General features: G+C 50.4%; 1 protein-coding gene across 1 annotated transcript in view; it reads left to right on the top strand.

Annotated features, from left to right (window-relative positions):
- Positions 1-555: 555 nt before the first annotated feature.
- GDPD5 (glycerophosphodiester phosphodiesterase domain containing 5) overlaps positions 556-5,079 on the top strand; it is an 82,148-nt gene continuing 77,624 nt past the window's right edge. Inside the window, exon 1 of the mRNA XM_006875422.1 lies at positions 556-642. The gene's annotated coding sequence lies outside the window, so the exon portion shown is untranslated. The remainder of the gene's footprint in view (positions 643-5,079) is intronic.

Raw genomic sequence — 5,079 nt, 5'->3', positions numbered from 1 at the left:
GGAGCTGGTGATGGGAGAGGCGATGCATGAGTCAGAACTCAGGCACATAATTGTGGTGCCCCAAATCCCGCCGCCTCCAGCCCACCGGCCCTCCCTTAGCGGCTGCTTTAGAAGAGCGGCTGGTTTGGCAGCTACCTCCAGAGAAGCAGGTCCCTGGGTAACATGAAAGGGCTTCTGCCCCCCAGGAGCCAGGTGCAGCCCCAGGTTTAGCCCCAGGGTTGCTGGGCACTGGACCACTTCCCGTGGGAACTGGATGAAAGCAAGAGTGGTTCAGAGAGCAGGTTGAACTGGGTTTGGGGTTGGGACTGGTTTGTGGGCATCCTGAGTGGATGGGGATTGTGTGTGCTGGGCCTCATGGCTTGGGATAGGATCACGTGTCTACTTGATTCACCCTCAGCTTAGGGTTCCATCGGGCTGGGACTAGGTGTGACCCCTGGACTCTATACCCAGCGTAGGGTGGTCATAGAGCAGGGGCTCAGTAGGGGTCCAGTTGGGGGTGTAGAAGGCAGGGTGGGACTGATAACCAGTCTGACTGGGCTTGTTCCCTTGTCCCCTCAGCTCTCCTCATGAAGTGACATCACCACCTCTGGGCACAGAGCACCCCTGAGAGCCCAACTCACAGCCACAGGTACCTTCTTCCAAGTAAAGAAAAAAGCAAACAAAGAGGGTAGGACAAAGGGGTTAGGGAGAGGCTACAGAGAGCAGCCCACTGGGTTCTAACACAGCACCAGCCTTTTCCATCCATGAGGACAGCACTCTCTGATTTGTGAAAACAAGTAAAGAAACCAGGATTGTTGTCCCATTTTATGAACCAAAAAATGCTGAGTTCAGAGCATAGTGTATCAGCTCTAAGCACCTCACATGCATTTGTTCATTGAATCCTCTTGGCAGGCCATGAGGTTGGTGCTATTATTCCAACCTTAGAGGTGAGGAAAATGAGGTTAGGGAGGCATTAAGAAACCAGCTCAGTTAAGTAGAGGAGGCAGAGTTGGCTTTGTAACTCAGGCAGACTGGTTCTTAATTTACACCCTCCTGGTGTGGCGCTGTAGGGTCAGCACTGGACTGTGAACCACAAGGTCAGGAGTTCAAACCTACCAACTATACAGGGTCACTATGAGTTAGAACTGACTTAACGCCGCTTAACAACAACGACAGAGCCAAGTATTAAACTATATTTTCTTGATTTCCAAGAAGGGATTAATATTTTTAAAGAGAAGCTTAGAGAAAAATGATGTTTCAGCTAAAGGAATGTATGACAAATAATAGAATTGAAGATCTTTAAATCATGGAATTGGCGTTAACCTTCTAGGTGCGCTGGGCTAGCTCACTCCTAGGGAGAATTTTCTTCTCTGGTTTCAAGCAAGGCAGACTGTTGGGAGTTTTTTTGGTCCCTAAGGAGTCCTGGTGTGACACTGTGGGTTAATGTGCCAGATTGCAAAGCCATTTGAACTGCAAGGTCGGTGGTTCAAGCTCACCAGCTGTTCCTTGGAAACCCTATGTAGGGTGGCTATGGGTGGGAATCCACTCAACAGTACTTAACAACAACAACAAAGAGGAATCTGGAAAACTGAAAAAGAGGCCCAGGGTTTAGGCCCCAGGATCTCAGGCTTGCCTGGGGCAGACGGCCTGCTCTCCACATAGCCTTACCACTAAGGACATATGAAGAAATCAGTGCTCTGGGCTAACTCTGAGGCCCTTTAACCTTAGGTCTTGGCACAGAAAGGGACGAGCAGACATTGGAGGTTTAAGAAAAATTCATGGGAGACTTCTTTTTAAGTAGCTTATTTGTTTGTGTAAATTGTGAAAAGGCAAAGCTGAACCAGGCTCAAAAGTAAGTACTGTTGTGTGACTAACATTAAGCTCGGATCAGTCCCTTCCTTTCTTTCTTAAAATTAACCAGCTCTTCAAAAACAAAAACAGCGCAACCAGTTACCACACAGCTGATTCCAATTTATGGCATCCCTGTAACCAGCTTTACCAAAACAAACCAGTTGCCATCAAGTCAATGTTGACTCTCGACAGTTCCATGAACGTCAGAGTACAGCTGTACTCCACAGGGTTTTCAGCGGCTGATTTTTCAAAGACAAACCACCAGGCCTTTCTTCCAAGGTGCCTCTGGATGGGTACAAACCACTAACGTTTTCATTTAGCACTTGACCATTTGCGTAGTGCTCAAGGACTGCAACTGACGAATGCTTCTTAGTGCCAGGCCAAGTGAGAGGGATACAGGACACTATTGGCCCCTATACAATGACTCCTTGAATAGGGGCAGGGTCTGAGGCATCTCTTGGCCCCATCACCCACCCCAGGGCCATAGACTTGTGGGTCTCCAGTAAAGCTAGGCCTGGTGGATCAGAAGTCTTTGTCTTGGGGGGGGGGGCGGGGAATCAGCCACAGAAGTGAATAATTACGGTGCCCAGAGGCCTGCGATCATGTCTGAGAGCTCCACCAGATGATGTGAGCACAGAGGGAGGAGGCGTCCATGGGCGAACCAGACCTAGCTTGCACAGGGTGCGTTTGCTAAGATAGACAGGAATTAGAAGGGTGGGCTGGGGTGGAAGGGGTTTCCTGACAGGGGCCCTGTGTGAGCAGAGGCAGGGAGGTGGGAAAGCTGAGTTAGGATAGTGGCTTGGAGCACAGGCATGGGAGGCTAGAGGCAGGTAGGTGATAAAGGGAAGGAAGAAAAGGAAGATTCCTTAACTGGTAACCCTTGCTTCTCTTCCCACCCCCACCCCCAGGCCTGCTTGGGAAGACTGTTTGTATAGTAACTCCACTATTTTGCATAAATAAATAAATCATTGCTCCCCATTCCCTCAGGGGGTAAAAACTGGGGCAAGACAAGTTTGCTCAGCATAAGTGTCTGCCAGACTCAGCTTCCTCCTCCTTCCATGTGGGAGGCCCCCCCTTCCCTGGGACCTAGGGAGAGGCATTGGAAAAAGCCACTCTGGTCCCTGGAGATGGAAATTACTGGGCTCCTGGGAGGGGTATGTTGTATCAACTGAGAGTGGGAGTCTCCTCCTTCACCAACTCCTCAGACCAGACCTTCAGACACAGCCAGAGGCCCTAGGAGCATCTGCTTTCTGCTCCTGGGAGAACCCATCAGGGCCAGACAGGGAGGTAAGTGGTGGCAGGGGTGGCCGTTCTTCCCAAGGATGTCTTTCTGTTTAAAGAGCCCTGGAGTTAAGAAGGGAGGACTTCATCAACTGGGAGTATGCAAAGCCTATGCAAGAGGCTTCATTGGGAAGTAGCAAGAAGCTATACAGTGGGGGCTTCTCCTGGTGTGGCGCTGTAGGGTCAGCACTGGACTGCAAACCACAAGGTCAGCAGTTCAAACCCACCAGCTGCTCCTCGGAAACCCTATACAGGGTCACTATGAGTTGGAAACGACTCAAAGGCACATAACAACAACATGCAAGGAGACACCTGGGTGGAAGGTAGGATGGAATGGCTTCAGGTCTTTCTAGATGCTGACATTTAGGAATTGGAGTGTTCTAAGATACCAAGTTGGATTGTTCCAGGTTTCTAAGATTCTGGCTTAGGGAGTCGTCAGCCTGGGAGTTCCAAGATGCTAAGCTTTGCTCTAATGGTGACTACCCATTTCAAGCTGGTGGCCGTGACCTGAGAAACAGAGGCTTTCTCTGTGCCTGGAGAACTCATCCCATGGCTAGGGCCTGAGCCTTGCAGCCTGTGGCCCCAGAGGCTCTCCAGATATGCAGCTCTGCTCCCCACCCCCCCCCAGAGGCCTTTACTGAGGGGGAGCTCAGCAGATAGAACCAGGATGGACAGAGAGGACACCTGGTGCTCAGACAGGTGCTGACAAATTCTGACCTCCCCCAGCTTCATCCTCCGCACTTCACTGTAGAGTTGGAGTGACACCTCAGTGAGATGCTGTATGTGGAGGCTCTTTGTAAACTGTAAAGCAAGTGCATGGGATAGTTGCCATCGCTACACTTACATTGGTTTCTGGAGAGGAAGGGCTTGTGTCGGATTCTCCAGAATTCCAAACAGCCCTACACGGTACCTGGCACACAGTGGAAGCTTCATAAACGTTTACTTAATGGGCACGAGGGCATCATATGGGACTGCAGGGCAGGGGAGGAAACCAAGAGGGTCCAAAGATCCCAGGAGCCCATTGGCCCTCCCACCAGCTGGGTGAAGCTGGCCTGCTCACCTTGGCCTCTGGGCCCCCCAGCCTCCTCCTGGGAGGAAGAGCAGTCACAGAGCTCTTGGAATTGCAGTGTTGGGTAAACAAGAAGGCCCAACATCAGCATGGAAAGAGGTTAATAATGACCCTAATTAAGGCATGATTGATTCTTTGAGGACTCCTGCTGAGCCCCAGCTTCTGCCACTACATGTTGGGATGAGGGAATTCTGGCCCACCTGGGCTTTTTACCTTCGAGGAGGCCCCCACCCTGCATCCTTCCCTGGTACCACCTCTTATTACCAACAGCTGCCTCAGTTATGAAGACTTCCTTCCTGCCCTTTTGTTGGGTGCCACTGAGTTTATTCCCATTTATAATGACCCCATGTGACAGAAAAGAATTGCCCTATAGAGTTTTCTTGACTGTAATCTTCATCTCTCAGAATCTCTGTGTGGATTCAACCTGACAACCTTTGGGTTAACAGTCGAGTACTTAATAGCTGCGCCACCAGGGCTTATTTTTTTCTGTCCTAGGTCCTTAGACTCTCAGGCTTTCCCTGAGGCCCAGAGAGGTAGAGTGATTTGCCCAAGGTCACACAGTGGTACGATGACAACTCAGACCTTTCCATTCAAGCCATCTAATGATGCTGCTAACCGCAGGTTGGTGGAGAAAGATGAGGCCGTAAAGAACACTACAGGGGCAGGTCTGTCTGGCCCTGCCGAGTCACTATGAATTGGAATCAATTTAACTGTGTGGCTAATGATGCTTATGAAAGAGAAACTATTAAACATGGGATGATCACTCTCTAAAAACTGCCTTTGGAATGCTGGTGTCAGAGGGTAGTGATGGGGCGGGGGGGCGGCCTGGTGTTGGTCAATCTGAGGTTTTTTTCAAGGCATGGGAAGTCCCAGAGTCAACCCTTGTGCCCAACATCCAG

The sequence above is a fragment of the Chrysochloris asiatica genome, unplaced genomic scaffold, assembly GCF_000296735.1.
Source record: "Chrysochloris asiatica unplaced genomic scaffold, ChrAsi1.0 scaffold00326, whole genome shotgun sequence".
NCBI classification, from domain to species: domain Eukaryota; kingdom Metazoa; phylum Chordata; class Mammalia; order Afrosoricida; family Chrysochloridae; genus Chrysochloris; species Chrysochloris asiatica.
The sequence above is the reverse complement of the archived record's forward strand: the minus strand, read 5'-3'. Positions and strand labels throughout refer to the sequence as shown.